This window comes from Solanum dulcamara, chromosome 8 (genome assembly GCF_947179165.1).
Source record: "Solanum dulcamara chromosome 8, daSolDulc1.2, whole genome shotgun sequence".
In the NCBI taxonomy this organism is placed as follows: domain Eukaryota; kingdom Viridiplantae; phylum Streptophyta; class Magnoliopsida; order Solanales; family Solanaceae; genus Solanum; species Solanum dulcamara.
In genome coordinates this window covers 8,606,325-8,625,194 of record NC_077244.1, presented here as the reverse complement: position 1 = coordinate 8,625,194, position 18,870 = coordinate 8,606,325, and the positions used below count along the sequence as shown (strand labels likewise).

At 34.9% G+C, this 18,870-nt stretch overlaps 1 long non-coding RNA gene across 4 annotated transcripts; it reads left to right on the top strand.

Annotated features, from left to right (window-relative positions):
• Positions 1-755: 755 nt before the first annotated feature.
• Positions 756-18,340, top strand: LOC129901694 (uncharacterized). Of its 4 annotated transcripts, XR_008769916.1 has the most exons (4): positions 756-883; positions 2,602-2,692; positions 15,928-16,051; positions 18,212-18,340. It is a non-coding gene; the product is annotated as an uncharacterized LOC129901694 (long non-coding RNA). The 4 variants fall into 4 exon arrangements; XR_008769915.1 differs by lacking the exon at positions 18,212-18,340 and having other exon boundaries at positions 15,928-16,291; XR_008769913.1 differs by lacking the exons at positions 15,928-16,051; positions 18,212-18,340 and adding an exon at positions 13,469-13,778.
• Positions 18,341-18,870: the final 530 nt, after the last annotated feature.

Below are 18,870 nucleotides of genomic sequence, written 5' to 3'. Positions count from 1 at the left end.
TTTTTAAAACCCTTTTCACGATATTGTTGCTGCAAGAGCATATTCGCGGGTGGAAATGTGCTATAATTCTAAACAAGGCAAAATTATATTCAATTATATTTTTAAAATTCATTAATCTCAGATTTAGCCAATCATGACGTGCTTGTGGAAGGATGACCAACTTCAGGTGGTCATATCTTTCTTTTAGATTCTTCCACAGTTTAAGAGGGTGTTTTATTGTGAGGTACTGTAATTTTAACCCCTCGTCAAGATAGTGGCGGAGAAATATCATGGCTTTGGCATGGTCTTGACTAGATGCCGTATTGTCACCTTTGATGGTGTCTGCCTAACCCATCGATTCTAGGTGTATTTCGGTATCTAGTGCCCATGATGCGTAACATTTTTCAGATATATCTAGAGCAATAAATTCAAGTTTAGAGATATTAGACATTTTAAGAAAATAAAATTCTTAACCTTTTATTACCTTTTAAAAATAACTCAAAGTGATGAAGGCTCGTGCTGAAAACAAACTAATTTAGCAAATAAGAAGGAGATATAATATGAAACAGTAAGAGAAAGGGAGAAAAATATCAGAGAAATTTCAATATGTGCGTACGTTTTATTACACAATGCAAATGGATTATTTATAGGCAAAATGTAGTTGAAAATAAGAGAGAAAGAAAAGCAATAAGCAATAAGTGGGGCCCATTATATGGAGCATCCACTAAGTATAATATAATACTTGGATTTCTTCTTCCTTCTCTATACAGACGGAGAACAAAGTCTCACAACAAAAGGTTAAAACCCATTTTCAATTCTTCTCTCAAGCTTTTCTTCTTTATAATTAAAAGCATTCATCTTTTTTCTCATTCTTCCTTTCCGTTAATGAAGCTAATTCGCTCAGGTAAAAATTCTCTCTCTTTTCTAATTCAAATTGTGAGATGTAGGGTTTAACAAAGAAGAAATCCATTAAATAGAAAAATATTGCACTGATTTGGTGTTTTAACTTCAAAATCGCATTCCATCCCTCTTTCACCTATTTTATTTATACTATTTTTGTTTGTTCTTTAGATTATTTTGATGAATTTTGTCTAGTAATTTGAATGAAAAGAATTTTTTTTTATATAAATTTGGTGATTTGAAGAAAAAATAATTATGATATATTGCAGAGATTTATAGATTGCTCCACAATTACACTAGTTATCCTAACAATTAATCGACAAATAACTAACCACAATGGTGCAACGGTTGATATAGTGGGAAAATATGTTGATACTAATGTGCTCATTGAGAAGATAAAAGATCCAAAACTGAGGAAAAAGCAAAAGGTGGCTATTAGTGCGGTTTAGTTCTTGCATTGCATCTTATGTTCCAAAGATGCAAAAAAGAAGGTAGAGACTAGGAGCTCGTGGCTATTAGTGCGGTTTGGTTCTTGCATTGCATCTTATGTTCCAAAGATGCAAAAAAGAAGGTAGAGACTAGGAGCTCGTGGCTATTAGTGCGGTTTGGTTCTTGCATTGCATCTTATGTTCCAAAGATGCAAAAAAGAAGGTAGAGACTAAGAGCTCGTGAGGAAAAAGCAAAAGGTGGCTATTAGTGCGGTTTGGTTCTTGCATTGCATCTTATGTTCCAAAGATGCAAAAAAGAAGGTAGAGACTAAGAGCTCGTTTGGATTGATTTATAAGTTGCTTACAAGTTGTTTTCAATTTTTTTAGTATTTGGTTGGCCAACTTAAAGTCATTTTGTGCTTAAAATAAGTCCAAAAAAATAATTGGGTCTGTTTGGCTTAACTTATCTAAAACAGCTTATAAGTTATTTTCAATTTATAAGCTGCTTAAAATAAGTTAAGCCAACAGACACTAATCGGTTAAAAATGGCCACATTTTGCTTTTTTGTCAGCTTCGTATCCTTTATCTTCTCAATGAGCACATTAGCATATATTGATTTCTCCGCAATATCAATCAAAATTTCATCATTCTTCCAATCTTTGTTAACTATTGATTAAGAAGAGGAAGAAAATAACATTTAAGTCTAGTAATGATAGCAAATTCATTAATGCCAAAACAAATAGGCAAACAATTGTAATCACACCAAACCATTGAAGGCCATGCACCAACATCAATGGAAGTTGTAGTGCTACATCTTTGTTCAATTTCAAAAAGTAGTCACACCAAGTTTTTTCTGAAATCATTCTCAATACGCCGATTGATCAAAAAATTTTCTGAACACAACAAATTGAGTTCCAAAATTGACTCTCACATTGATCCTCGAATCATAAAACCCAAACGCTTTCAAGTGACTTGTAAATTCATAATTTTCAATGAAAATGGTCTTGATGTATTCTGGAACCAAAGCAAACTCGAGATCACTATTATTATATGAATCGGTCCCTTTTGAATTATCATCAACATCAATATCATTATTTGATCCAACGAACACTTGATCTTGATTATACCCATGTCATCAGTCATAATTCTATCTTCTTCTTATTCACCCGATTGCTTAGTTGCACTATCATCACTTTTTTCTCTTCACTTGATTGCTCACCGCTACTCACATTATTTTTTTCTTCATCTGACTACTTATTGTTACTCTTACCACTTTTTTCTTTCCATCTGGCAGCCCACTTCTACTCTCTCGTATTTATTTTTCATGAACAAAAGTCATACTTGCTTGTTTGGCTCTCTCTGACGCATCAATCAACTTTTCTAAGGTATGCAGTAGCCTTTTTACTATGTGCAGTATCTTTTTTAATAGCAGCAAGATCAAATGAAAGTGTCCTAGTACTCTTTCTTTTATGTTGGCCCATTATATCTTCAAAAATAGTTAAAGACAAACAAATAAAATTAATAAGACCGATAGCCTAATGGAACTCAAGCCAAAAGTATATAGTGGAATAACTTATGTAGTTATTGAAAGTTGCAACAAATAGTTGAACAATTAAAGAAGTTGACCCAACAACTTCTGTGCTTAGTTGTTGATCAACTGATTAGTTGTTGGAATAACTAGTGCAATTGGGGAACAACTTCTGTAGTTGTTGGAACAAATAGTTGGACAGTTAAAGAAGTTGTCCCAATATCTACTTAAATTGTTCGATAACTGTGTCTAGTTTTTGGTCAGCTGACAAATTGTTAGAATAACTAGTGCAATTATGGAGCAATCTATAAATCTCTGCAATATATCACAAAAAATATTGTTTTTTTCAAATTATTACACAAATTCACCAAAATAACGAAAATAATCCAACAAACAAACAAAAACAGAAAAATACAATAGGTGAAAGAAGGATGGAATGCGATTTTGAAGTTGAAACACCAAATAAATGCAATATTTTCCTACTTAATGGATATTCTTTATTAAACTTTGACCCTTCGGGGTGGCCTAGTGGTTTGGGCTTGGGATTTCCATGTTGGAGGTCTCAAGTTCAAAATCCCTAGCCAGCGAAAGCAAGAGGTTTGCCTAATGGGTTGAGATCATTGCATAGGGCTTGCCTAGTACGGATTACCTCTCCTGTGTGGTTTGCGAGAACTTGCATAGAAGTGGGGGTGTTTACTATGCGCACATCCAAAAGGATAGTGATTGTGGGTTTCTTTTTGTCATAAAGAAAACTCTAGTTCTCACAAATTGAAAGAGAAAACAGAAAGAAAAATTACCTGAGCGAATTAGCTTCACTAATGAAAAAGAAGAAAGAGAAAGAGGATGAATGCTTTTGATTATGAAGAAGAAAACCTTGAGAAAAGAGTGGAGAATGTGTTTTGACCCTTTGTTGTCAGATTTTGTAGAAAACAGAAAGACAAAATTACCTAAGCGAATTAGCTTCACAAATGAAAAAGAAGAAAGAGAAAGAAGACGAATGCTTTTGATTATGAAGAAGAAAACCTTGAGAGAAGAGTGGAGAGTAGGTTTTGACCCTTTGTTGTCAGACATTGTTATCCATTTGCAGACAGAAGGGAGAAGAAAGTTCAAAGTATTGTGTATTGGATGTCATCTTCAATTGGTGTATTGGATGTAGCTTTTCAAGTGGGCCCCATTTGTAAGTGGGCAACTTGCCCACTTGGTATTTGCTCTTCTTAACTATGTCTATATATATAGGCAAGATTGTTATGGAAAAATGCATTGAACGGACATAATATAGATACATACTTCTCCTCTATTTTTTTCTTCTTTTCTTTTACTCTCTTTATATACTCTTACTCTCTTTACTTTATAAAATTGTCAAGTTAGTTAATTTATAATACGTTATCAGCACGAGCCTCTGTCGCTTTGAGCTATATTTTTAGCAGGTAACAAAAGGGTAAAAAAAATATTTTCTTAAAATGTCTAATATTTCAAAACTTAAATTTATTGCTCTTGATATTTCTAAAAAAAGCTACCCATCATGGGCACTTGATGTCGAAATTCATTTAGAATCGATGGGGATGACAGACACCATCAAAGATTAAAATATGGCATCTAGTCAAGACCGTGCAGAAGCCATGATATTTCTCCGCCACCATCTTGACGAGGGGCTAAAATTACAATGTCTCAAATTAAAAGACCCCCTTAAATTATGGAAAAATTTAATAGAAAGATATGACCATCTGAAGTTGGTCATGTTTCCACAAGCACGTCATGATTGGCTAAAGTTGAGATTAATGGATTTCAAAAATATAACTGAATATAATTCTGCATTGTTTAGAATTATATATCAGTTAAATTTATGCGAAGATGAAATAACTGAGCAAGATAAACTCAAAACAATAAAGTCCACATTTCCACCCGCGAATATGCTCCTGCAGTAGCAATATCATGAAAAGGAGTTTAAAAAATCTTCTGAATTACTATCTTACTTTCTTATTGCTGAACACCACAATGAACTATTAATGAAAAATTATGATAGTCGGCCCGTTGGTTCTTTGCCACTCCCTGAAGTGAATCAATCAAATTATAACCAACGCGAAAAAGGTCATGACCCCAGTTGTGGTCATGGTCAAAGAAGAAATTATAATCATGATGCTCGGCTGACACCAAGAAATGATCAGCAATATAAAAGGCAGAGTAAAAGGCCAGAAGCTTTACCGAAGAAAAATTCAGAAAGTGTATGTTATAGATATGGAGGTATGGGGAACTGGTCGCGGGACTTGCCGGTCATCAAAATGCTTGGTTCAGCTATAGCAGGCGTCCTTGAAAAGATTAGAAAATAATCCAGAGATAAATTTTATCTCTGAGGATAATATTGAGCCTATGCATTTTGATGTAACTAATTTCTTTAATTTTTCAGAAGAAAATATGAATATTGTTAAGACTAATAATATTTAAATCATTTTCTTTTTATTTTTATTTTATCTGTACTAAATATTATGTTTGTATTTTTCTAGTCCATGTAAATAAATAAAATTTGTGTAATAAACCATGTATTAATTATAATATTTACTTTATTTCCTTTTTTTTGAAGAAAAATATGGATATGCCTCAAATTTTATTTGGATCAATGATCAATCATGAGGATATTTGTGTAATTGATAGTGGAATAATTTATGCTATTTTTAAAGACGAAAAATATTTTTTCAACTTACTTAGAAGGAAAGCAAATGTTACTACAACTTCTAGTAATTCAAAAAATGATTGAAGGCCTTGGAAGAACTATTATAATTCTGCCTAAGGGGACAAAAATTGTTATAAAATATACACTATTCTCTTCTAAATTCTCAAGAAACTTGTTAAGTTTTAAAGATATCCACAGAAATGGATATCATGTTGAGATACTAAATGAAATGAATATTGAATATCTTGGTATAACCAAGAGTGTTTCAGGCCAGAAACATATTTTAAAAAAATTACCAATTTTTTTGTCTGACCTATATTATGCAAAAAGTAGTGCAATTGAAGCATATATGATCGTAAATTAGAACTTTACTGATCTAAATATATTTGTGTTATGGCATAATCGAATAGGTCATCTTGGATCAATAATGATGAGACGAATCCTTAAAAATTCAAATGAACATCCGTTAAAGAACCTGAAGATTCTTACGAATGATGATATTTCATGTGCTGCTTATTATCACGACAAATTAATTGCCAGACCATCAATTCTGAAGGGTGGCATCGAATCTCCTAGCTTTTTAGAGAGTATACATGGAGATATATGTGAACCTATTCATCCATCTACTATATTGTTTAGATATTTTATGGTCCGAATAGATGCATCATCTAGATAGTTTCATGTGTGCCTATTATCATCTCGCAATCTGGCGTTTGTGAAGTATTTAGCACAAATAATAAGATTGAGAATGTAATTCTCAGATTATTCAATTAAAGCCATTCTCCTTGATAATGCTGGAGAATTTACATCCCAAGTTTTTAATGATTATTGCTTATCAGTTGGGATAAAAATTAAACATTGTATTGCTCATGTTCATGCTCAAAATATCCTTTGAGTCATTTATAAAGCACCTACAATTGATAGCAAGACCTCTACTAATGAAAAAAATTGTCAATTACTGTTTGGGATCATGCTATCTTACATGCAGCAGCACTTGTACGTCTCAGACCGACACATTATAATAAATATTCTCCGTTACAATTAGTATTTGGTCATGAGTTAAATATAGCCCATCTAAGAATTTTTGGTTGTGCGGTATATGTGTCTGTAGCACCACCACAACGTACAAAGATGGGCCCTCAACGAAGGTTGGGCATATATGTTGGATTTGACTCATCCTTCATGATTTGATATCTTGAACCGTTGACTGGAGATTTATTCACTACTCGATTTACAGATTGTAGGTTTGATGAAAGAACTTTCCCGCCATTAGGGAGAGAGAAAAAGAAACCCGAACAAAAAATTGCGTGGAACATTTCATCACTATCTCATTTTGATCCACGCACCCGCACATATGAGCAGGAGGTCCACAAGATCATCCACTTATAGAAAATAGCAAATCAAATGCCAGATGTATTTACTGATTTGAAATGGATAACTAAGTCACATATCCCTGAAGTGAATGTTCCTATCCAGATTGATGTCCCAAAAGGACCATCTGCAAGTATCATAGCTTCTGAATCCCAAACATGCCAGAAGCGTGGTAGACCATTGGGTTCAAAGTATAAAAATCGTAGAAAAAAAGCGTGAGAAATAATAAAGATGATACTACAAACAAACCTCTTGAAAAAGGTCAAGATTTGAGTAATCCTGATATTCCTAAAGAAATCAGTGAACCCGAGACTCAAGTGAATGAAGAACTTTCAATAAGTTCTACAGGTTATGAGATAAATCTAGATCGATCAAAAATTACGATGGATAATATTTTTGCATATAATATTGCAAGTAACCTCATGCAAGATAGTGAAAGTATTGAGCCTAAATCCATCAAAGAATGTCGACGTAGATGTGATTGGCCAGAATGACAAAAGACAATTCAATTAGAATTAGAGTCACTTGCTAAACGTGAGGTTTTTGGGCCTGTAGCAACAAAAGAGTGGTGATATTGATGTACAACAAATTCGTTCAAGTGATAATCTTGCAGATTTATTCATAAAGTCATTACCAATATCAACTTTTGTTGATAGTATTGGTCTCGTTTAGAGTATCAAATTAAGATATAAGGTTGGAATGCGTCGTCTCCAAAATATCAAATGAAGCTTTCATTAGGGGGAGTAAAATACGCGTTGCACTCTTTTTTTCCTTAACCAAGGTTTTTTCCCATTGGATTTTTCGGTAAGGTTGTTAATGAGGCAACACTCAAGGCGTATTACCAGATGTGTGTATTCTTTTTCCTTCACTAGACTTTTTCTCATTTGGTTTTTCCTAATAAGGTTTTAACGAGGCACAACATCTATGGATATTGAAAATAACTATATATATAGTTATACTTTCGCTAAATTTTCTTTCTTTATATAGACATCCAAGGAGGAGTATTGTGTATTGAATGCCATCTTCAATTGGTGTATTAGATGTAGCTTTCCAAGTGGGCCCCACTTGTAAGGGGGCAACTTGCCCACTTGGTATTTGGTCTTCCTAACTATGCCTATATGTATAGGCAAGATTGTTATGGAAAAATGCATTGAACGGACATAATATAGATACATACTTCTCCTCTAATTTCTTTTCTTTTCTTTTACTCTCTCTATGTACTCTTACTCTCTTTACTTTATAAAATTGTCAAGTTAGTTAATTTATAACACAGTTTATTTTCAAACTCCAAGTTTTACATATTATAATTTGGCCCTTTCTAACTTTATCAAAATTAATATTTAACGAATAGAAAAAAGAAAAGAACAAATTTAACTGCAGAGTGTTAACAATCTGCAATTTTATCGAACTCCAGGTGTGTTGTCCTCGCATGCGACAACTCCTTATTTTATCTTTAGGTATCTTTGTGCTAGAAAGACATTAAAAATTTTAAATTGTTCATCCTCCATGGCATATACATTTCTGGTAGCTTCAGTGTTATTGATATTGTGTCATATTGCAGAAGCTCCTGAAACTAAGTTGGATATATAGCATACGTGTCAAATAGGGACAAATGAGTTTGTCAATTAAGTAGGAGTCCTCCAAGTTCTAACAATAAGGTAAACGTGACAAATAAATAATTCATGTTAATGAGAAATCTTTTTTCAGCAATCCCTAATTCTTTTTACTTTTATAATTATACCTCAACATATCTCAAAATAACTAAAATTACCAAAACATGCCCAAACAAAAACCTATGCCACCTTCTTCCATGTCCATCATTGATTTTCATCTTTCTCCTTCTTGTTCTTTAGCTTTTTTAGAAATATAGGCTCTCATAAACGGTTTTCAGTAGTAGATCTACAATTGTATTTGTGTGTTTGTTGAGAAGATTTGTAGAGAAAAAGTTGTGGACAAAGAATATCAAAATATTATTGGATAAAACAGGTATCTACAAAAGATAAAATTTGTTGTGGGTTGTTAGTCCACTTCATATGTTACTAGAATCACACGACCCTACCAGCAAGACTCGTCATGAATGCATAGAATTACTAGACAAGCATACGCAAATTCCGTAATATTCGTCTCATTTGGAAGTCGGACCAACCACTACATTCTCACAAGAGCAAGTCAATGAGCTTGCGCTTGGTTTACAAAGTAGCAACCATAAATTCATTTGGGTACTGAGAGATGCAGATAAAAAGATAGGATTTGAGAAAGTTGAAAAGAAAGATGAGAAGATTGAATTACCAAAAGGGTTTGAAGAAAGAGCGAAAGGAAGAGGAATGGTAGTGAGAAATTGGGCACTGCAACTGGAAATCTTGGCGGCCCATCTACACGTGGGTTTTTGAATCACTGTGGTTGGAATTATTGCATCGAGAGCATTAACATGGAAGTGCCTCTAGCAGCTTGTCCCATCAATCACAACTAGACATTTAACGCTATTTTCAGTAATCAACTTGATTAAGATTGGAACCTCTGTCAGGAGTTGGTCATGTCGGGAGGAATTGGTGATAGCATTAACCATTGGAAAGCTGTCAAGACTTTCATGGGAACGACAAAAAGGAGAGCGGTGAGGCAAAGGGCAACGGAGTTGAGCAATAAGATCAAGAGATTGGTTAGTCGTGGAGGACTTGCAAGCAAGGAAATCGATTATCAGATAACTTCATAGGGGTGTGATTTAGACAAAGTTAAGATGAAAGACAAAGAAAGCTATCGTGATATCGCTTGCTTTATTTTTAGACCTAGTGAAGTTAGGGGGAATGTCCTTTTAGACTTTTTGTCTCTCAGTTCTCTTTCCTCTGTTGGCATAACCTTGACATGCTTATTTTATTTCTGAAGTTAGACTGAAGATTGAGAAAGCCGGCCAGTAGTGCCTTTAGCAAATGTGTTCACGAGGTTGGTCCCCAGTGGCTAAGAAGCTTGATCACTTTGTTGAATAAAACAATTGACGAAAGACAGAATGGTTATATTGTCAATCTAATGTATGATAAGTCCATCTCTAATCGATCCAGAGCAGAGTGTATCAGACGTTTGTAATTGAGAATTAATGGTTCTGTTCTTACTTTAGAGCTCATTATGAGTAGTATACTTCTCATAATCTTCATATCCTTGTGTTCAAATTGAAGTCTTTGAAGAACATTATCTAATGGTTAAAAGGAGGCCTCGTGACCTTGAGGTTTATGGATGATTATTTACATAACTAGTTTCCTAATAGCAATTTGATTTTGCAATCCTCGTACTAATATTAACTATTTCTTGTTGCATTGCTGAGATGAAGAGACTGGATTAATATTTTCATTTATGCTATTGGATCTTATAAAAAAAAACTAAAACATATCTGCTTATATGGCACTAGAATCTTGTACAGGACAAGTGATTTGTGGAACATACCAAATTAAAGAAAGTGTCCAAATCTATCAATTCTCAAACACCAAGATGAAACTTAGATTACCTATTTATCCTTCAATGCTACTCCAAAGCTGTCTGTACAATGGCTTTACTTGGTAACAAACGGAGGGGGGGCCGGTGCATGAAGCCTCTCGGGTTCATGTAAGATTCATGAAAGGGTTGTGATGTAGACAGTCTACCTTGATGCAATGAAAAAAATCAGCAGGAATACAACAACAACAACAACAACAACAAACCCAATATAATCCCACTACTTGGGGTTTGGGGAGGGTAGAGTGTACGCAGACCTAACCCCCACCTTGAAAGATAGGACGGCTATTTCCGAAAGACCCTCGGCTCAAGAGAGGAAAACAAGATAAAAGGTCAAATAGGACCAAACATATAGAAAACAAGAAATAACAAAAACGAGAAAGTCATGGTAGAATAGTACGGAAAGAAAGAGGCATTAACTACTAGAAATAAATAAGATAATCAAAATAAAATGGCCCCACACCTATAAGCAACAATAAAATGTAGAAATCAAATGGCAATAAACAAATGAGCAGAACTACAACTACTATGGTATAGGGATAAGTCACCTAACCTTTTATCCTAATCTGAGTCTTCCGCAACCCCCTATCTGAGGTCATGTCCTCGGTGAGTTGAAACTGTGCTATATCCTGTCTAATTACCTCTCCCCAATACTTCTTCGACCTCTCTTTGCCTCTCTTGAAACCGTCCATAGCCAGCCTCTCACACCTCCGTACTAGAGCATCTGTGTCTTTCTTCTTCACATGCCTAAACCACCTCAGCCTTGCTTCTCGCATCTTGTCCTCCACCGATGCTACTCCCACCTTCTCTCGATATCTTCATGCCTAATTATGTCCCTTCTAGTATGCCCACGCATCCACCGCGCATTCACATTTCTGCTACTTTCATCTTTTGAACGTGAGAGTTCTTGACTGGCCAACACTCCGCCTCGTACAATAAAGTTAGTCAAACCACCACTTTGTAGAACTTGTTGGGGGGAAGAAGCACCACAACTAAAGTTTGATATGACAATTAATATGAAAATAAATTGGACATGAGAATTTTACATAGAAACCCCTCTAACTGATAGAGGAGAAAAATCACGGGGTAGAAGGATCTCACTATTAAAATATGGAGTACACTGCTCTCAAATACAAGGAGAAAACAACAATTAACACTTCTCTCTTGTAAAAGGAACAACTACTAAAGAGGACACTCAAGACTATAAAATTTATCTTAGTATATAACTCTTTTTCTATTCTTACTCTCTCTTTTTGGGATTGTGGATGATTATAAATGTAACACCCCAAAAATTTTCGCTAAGATTCGGATCATTCTTAATGTATGTATAGAATCATACTCGATGATTTTAAAGTGAATGCATGAGTTAGGATCAATACCTAAGTAATTTAAGGGTATTATATGTGATTTAGGGTCATAAGGAATCCCTAAACCCAAGCCAAGTCCAAAGAATTCGTCTTGGCTAAGTTTCCGAATGAGTTTGTATAACGGGCAACTTCTAATGACCTTATTTTTTTGAATATAACAAACTGGGTGTCCCATGACCTATTAAAATAAAGTTATTTGAGTCTTCTTTCCAACTCCACCAAGATTGCATTTTTTGGAGTTCGGAGTCAAAAGTTATGACTATCTTACGACGGACTAGTGCTATAGGAATTTCAGGCCTAGACTATAACTGCGGAGAACTTGGGCTTGGCACCGCAGTGACGCGACACGCCACTATAGCGCCAGAAACAAGCCTCAGTAGTTTGGTCCTTGGCGCGACGCGTCACTATTAGGTGTGTAGGGTTTTTAAGCCCATTTTCCAGAACCCACAAAATTTAGGCTTGGTGCTGCAAGGGCGCGATGCGCCACTATAGCGCCAGGAGGGTTTTAGCCCATTTTTCCAGATTTTTTAGGAAGGGCAAATTGGGCATTTCCCTAATTATATATATATTGACTTGGTCACATTTTAGACCATTTCTTTTCAGTCCATTGCCTCTCCAAAAAGCCCTAATCCTCATTCTCTCTTTCTCAATTCATCTCCAACAAGAATTGCCTTCAAAAATTTCAAGGATTCAAGCCTTCCATTGAAGACCTAACATCAAAGTTCTTTCAAAGTCTTCACCAAGGTATGTAAGGCTACTCAAAGCATGGGTTGAGTCCATCCATGTGCCCTACATTTTCTTTGATATTGAATGTTCATAAGAATGGAGTTTATTGATAGATTTATGTCCAAATGGGTCTTTTTCATCTATTAACTAAATTTTTATTATGTTGATGTTGTTGAGTTAATAAAGTGATGTGCTACATGTTGGTATGAGTTGATTGATATGAGTTGTTAAACAAGTTTTGTTAATTTTCTTAAATATGCTGAGTATCTTAAATTGTTGATTTAGAGTATTGGAATCTTGATGAGTCCCGAAAAGATTTGTTAATTAAATAGCGGAATGATTGGATGAGATTGTATGTTGTTATCAATGCATATCTAAACTACTCTTGAGAGATGTGATTGGGATTGATCGGATAGTATAATTGGAAGAGGTTTGATTGTGATAGAATTGATGAATTGACAAGGTTCCAAATGAGACTTGTCGATATGATTAGATTGGATGGAGTTTTATGACATTGAGTTTTGGGAGGAGTATCGAGCACCAAATTGGGTAAGAATAAGTAATAACTTGAATCCAATAATTACGTCACCAAACATAGGAGGAGATTGAACCATTAAAGTCGGATGCTTCCCAAATTATCGTCTTGACATGATAGAACTTGGTTGGTTATGGATCCATGATTGGTTAATTCGTTCATACCCTGGCAAGGTATGAACGGATGGCAATAACGTCGGCTTGTTGTACTATCACTGGCTCATAAGTGATGGTTGTTGGATAAGAGAAACTCCCATATAGGTCTTGATAGTATTCTGAGTCGGATTGGGTTGAATTGTATGTGATTGGTAACGTCTAAACCATATCCTTGTTTAGACTTAGGACACTTGATTGCATTGTTCTTTCTCCTAAGTTGAGATTCCGAGTTGATTTAATTCTTCCTTGATATTTGTTTCATTCGGTCATTTTACATACTCACACATTCCACGTACTGACGTCATTTGGCCTGCATCATTTCATGATGCAGAGACAGGTACTAGAGATCATCAACCGACGCACCATTGAAAATCTATTCACTTCCAGCTAGTTAGTGAGTCCTTCCAGTTTCCGGAGGATACCGAGATTATCTTTATAGCTTTGATTTGTTTCCCTTATTTTGATTTTTTTTGGTAGCCATGGACTTGTCATTGACACCTCCTGGATTGTTGATAGATGCTTCATAAACTAGATTGTGGAAATGTTGAATTGTTCGTTTTGACTAGTTTTATTCTAGCTAGTTATTGATTGGGTATTTGTTTGGCCTTTGGCCCTAAATTATGAATAGTGTCCTTATGATTGAGTCTTTCGCTGATAGAATGTGAATGAATGAAAGTGTGACTGGACCAGGTGGTTCGCTTGAAGGCCAGAAATAGATTTCGAGTGCCGGTCACGTCTAGGGTACCCTCCCGAGGCGTGACAATAAATGAGGGCAGAAGTCCCTCTATTTATAAGCAACAAAAGCGCGTAAAAGAAACAAAAACGGGTTTTGTTTCTATCATTTTTTTCTTCTTCAAAAAAGGCATGCACTGCCTTTTTGACTGTCTTTTGCCATTTTCATTTTCTAAAAGTAAAAAGGACAGTGCATGTGCAGCACCTCCTTTTTGACTTTCTTTTCTTACTTTTCTTACTTTTCTTTGCGGAACTTGCCTTTAAGTTTTAGTGACACTTTCTTATCACAGTACTCCGGAGGCGAGCCTCCATTTCATCCACCCTGCATCAATACGATGTGAAATATCGTCGTCGATATCCCCATCTCCCTGTATAATAGACCCAAGGTACTTGAAACTTTCTTTGTTTTGAATGGCCTGGGTACCAAGCCTCACTTTCTCGTCAGCCCTACGCGGTAGGCCACTGAACCTGCATTCCAAGTATTTTGTCTTGATCCTACTCAATTTAAATCCTTTAGACTCCAACGCTTGTCGCCAGCGCTAATGAATAACATAAATTTGATTTTTGTGAATCTGACAAGCATTAAAGAAGAAAGGACGTCACAAGGATCTGCATTTGTTAATCTAGAGACTAGATGAAGTAAGCAGCAAATACGCGCCAGTCAATAATAAATTAAAGTGTACACGGATAATGTAAAATCCAAAATCTTGGGTTGTGTAAAACTTAAATTATTAGAAGAGACAAATTTTTAACTTGCATCCCTGGATCATACATAAACCTCTAGAAACATATTCTAAAAATAATTTGAATATTGTGTTCACCTAGTTTGCCTGTCAGTATATCCTACTAGTTTTGAACAAGCTCTATTTTAATTTCAGAAAGATCCCAAAAAATCATACTGTAGGGGTCGAGAGACACAAGAATGAGTTGGATTTGTCAGAAAGATTGTTTCCATAACATTTTATAAATTACAGGCAGTAGTTGGTGATGCTCAAAATGATAGTACATGAGGATAATTAAATAAACACTTAGGGGAACTCACATACTCATATTAAGAGTGCAACCACATCTGATTTCCAAGATAAATAAGAGTGGAAAAACAATCAAACAATTTGAATGATAAATCAACACGAAAAATAGGGATACGGGGTAAAGATACTATGAAAAGATAGGGTAAAAGATAAAATAGAATTATTAAATAATAAGTAAAGACAAAATGAGAAGAAAATATTAAGGTAATGAATCACACCAAATTGGTTGTTACACAAAATGAGACTTTTCATCGTTATCTAAGGATGAATTTAAACAATACGATACAACAAAGTTTAAGTAACAATCAAAACAAACATTGTATTTAAATTAACAATACAATATAATACAATACAAATGGATAACAACCACCCAAACAAGGTGTAATTGTCATTTTTCCAGCTTCTGGAATTGCAATGAATGTCATTTCTTATGCAAGATAAAAGAAAGTATTCACTTCTTATTTATTGAGTAACACCATCGTCTAAAGACTCAAAATTGCTATTTAACCCAAATTTGCTATTTACTGTAATATTATTATTACTATGACAAGAAGAATAAACCCTAATTGCAGAAGCAGAATGGGAAGAGTGAAACGGAATACTAGAAATTCTCTTTCATCTTCTTCACTGTTGTGTGCCCTAATTTTCAATGCAACTTCTTTCGGACATTTGCCTAGTAATTTTTCTCCTTTCACATTTTAAAAGGGGAAAAAGGGACGGCGGGGCCAACTAGCTTTTGAATGGTTTAATAATTCACTAATACTAGATTCAACGCACGTGTGCTGCGCGTGTATGCTTATTCTGGCGCGTTAGTCTAATGCTTTTTGTAACATGGGATTGATCAACACACTACTCACGGGTAGAGTTGATATCCCAAAAGTCCCTAGATTGCAAAGAGGATATTAAAGTGAGGAAACAACAAATATACTCAGTATATCTATGATAAACACATACAAGAGGCTATCTGACACTTGTAGATTGAGACTCTAACATCGCATACGCCAATAACAGGTTGATCATCTTTCAGGTTTTGCAGAAAGGTATCGTCATTAACTGCGAAATCTCCCCATGGAGTACCAGTTGTGGCAGCAAAAAGGATATTGAGTTGAACAAACAAGATGGTCTAATATTCTGAATGCACACTCAATTAGGTAATACGATACAAACATTAGTTTAGACAGAGAAGTAACCAATAAGATACATACATTAGTTTAGCAGGAGACTGAACTCATTGTTTAGTTCCACTATCAAGATAGTGATCTATTTTGCCTTGGCTTTCATTTTGTTATTTTTGATTTGGTAAAGTTCTTTGTTGGCTTTATTGCCCCTCTTCCTTCACAGCGTCAATGATTTAACTTCTTCATCCGTATAACAACCACTTTCTTCAGGACGAACACCATGGCTCATCTTTATTAACTATGTCTACAATTTTGGCCTTGAAAGTTGGAGAGTTGGTTAGAAGGAACTGTGTATCAGCTAGCAACCCATCCATAATTACTAACAACACTTCTGTAGATTTTTTCATTACCTTGGTGTTTTTAAAATATCTTTCTTTTTCGGCCTTTATAACTTCTCGCTTGCATTTTTGATGTGGTTAGTCACCTATAACACGTAAATATGTGAAGGGGTTTGGGTTTTAATTTTATTGGATTTAAAATCAATAGAACTGGTGCGAGATAGTTGCACCCATAAAGTTATCCTGGCTAGCTTGGTTAGTTATAATTTGAACAGTAGTTATGATAGTGTGGGTAAATAAATACTGCTAAACATATTACAAAAACATTTAGTGTACAAGGTGTGAAGATGTAGTACTTTTTGAAATATTGGATTGATCAGCACACTGCTAACGGGAAGAGTTGATAGCCCGAAAGTCCATAGATTGGATAGATCATTTTAAAGTGAGGATTCAACAATTAAACTTTAAATACATTGTATAAGCACATACAAGAGGTTGTGTGATACCTTTATAAACTGAGACTCGCACGGAACACAATACATGAATAGGTTGTTCATCTTTCAGCTTTTCCATTTGCAAAATCTCCCCATAGAGTAAATTGCAACATACAATTCATTTGTAACCACAGTTTCTCGCCATTTGCTAGGCCTTTTTCAACGAGGGAATTCACAGTAACTAACATGCAAAGCAAGTCTATATAGAGGAATTAGTGTTATCTAATATATATTTGAGCATGTGAATAACTGATAATTCGGGTGAAGAGTTACCAAATATGGAGACGCGATCTAGTTATTTCTCTGCGCATTCCTATGTTATAAATCCATCAGAGAATTTGTGTGTTGGAACATCATGGTCAGTCTCCTTTATAATTGTGTTGTCCGTAAAAGACAGTTCGTTTGTAAAGGATAGTTCAACCTCTTTGTGAACCGCAGAGTAGTTGGGGTTCACCCGATGTAACTGGCCATTAGCAATGTAGTAACTCTTTTTTGGCAGCAAGAAGTCCTTCCATGTTTCGATATGCTTATTAAATAGTGTTGCTTGGTGCTTTGTCCCTTAGTATTAATTTTAGAGATGGGTGATGTCATTTGAGAAGTAAATATGAACGACAGTGTATAAGCTAATTAAAATTGTCGATGATGGTACCTCTTCATCAACTAATATTAAAGTTTGGAAAGTGTCTTCATGCCTTGTATTCTTGTAAGATATAACTGCAACCCTACGAACAACTAAAACTCTCATCAACCGAGTGTTTTGTTATCCTTTTAATGGGTAACTCTACTTTGATAGTTTTGTTTCAGTGGTTGTGTGCTGAATCTGCATGGTTAGAGGTACAGACGGAAATGTGATTACTAACGTTAATTTCAGGCTTTGATGTGTATTAGTAAATGCAAAAGGAAGAATAAAGTATATTAAACTTGCTTCTACTTTTATGGTAGATAACTAATATGAGTAGGAAATATTTTTAAGAAAAAAATGGGATTTTCTAATATTAATAACCAGCTAATGTAGTATAGGCACAAGAAAATTTTGGTGCTTTCAGTTTTTAAAATTTAGTAGCAGTGGGATTTGTTTTTGAATGATTATGATGGCTGTCAAGTTTAGTTTTTGAAAAAGTGAATGGCCGATGTATAGATACTAATGCGATAATGCCAACATTGGGAACAAAGTAAGTTAAAAACTGAAGAAATTGATAATTGAAGAGTATCAGGACTTTGGTGTGGTGTGTGTCTAAAGCGACTGTAAGGTAATTGCGGGAATAGATGTAATCGGTACACAAGCATGAATATAAAACAAATAGTTTGGAGCTTACTTGTTAATACCTTTTTAATAACTGCACTGCACTGATATGCTCCAGGCGATATTTCTGGTGGGATTTGTAGTATGTTGGTGCGTGAAGATGTAACTGGGAAGTTGATTTTTAATGGGAGGCTGCGTTTTATATTTGATTTATTTAAAGGGAGAAAGGGGAGAAGTTGCAGCGATTGGAGACTGAAAGAAAACAGAGAAGTCAAAAAAAGGAGAAAGAAAAAGAAGAAAAGAAAAAGTCTAAAAGAGAATAAGAAAAGTTGAAAAGGCAAAAGGGGAACAACACATTTTTGTTGAAAAACAGAAAATGTGTACTGCCCAACTTTTCTTTTAATTAACACGTTTACGCGTTTCATCCTCCTATAAATAGCGGGCCTCTTGCCCTCATTTAGATCATCCTAAAATTCCAGAAAGAGAGTAAAAATACAAAGAGAATTATACACCAAGATAAATATTGTAGTTTTGAGTGTCCTCTTTAGTAGTTGTTCCTTTTACAAGAGAGAAGTATTAATTATTATTTACTCCTTGTATTTGAGAGCTGTGTACTCCATATTAAATTAGTGAGATCCTTCTACCCCGTGGTTTTTCCCCTCTATCAATTAGAGAGGTTTTCACGTAAAATTCCCGTGTCCAATTTATTTTCATTATTTTCATCATATCAAACTTTAGTTGTGGTGCTTCCTCCCCTCTAACAGTGGTATCAGAGCC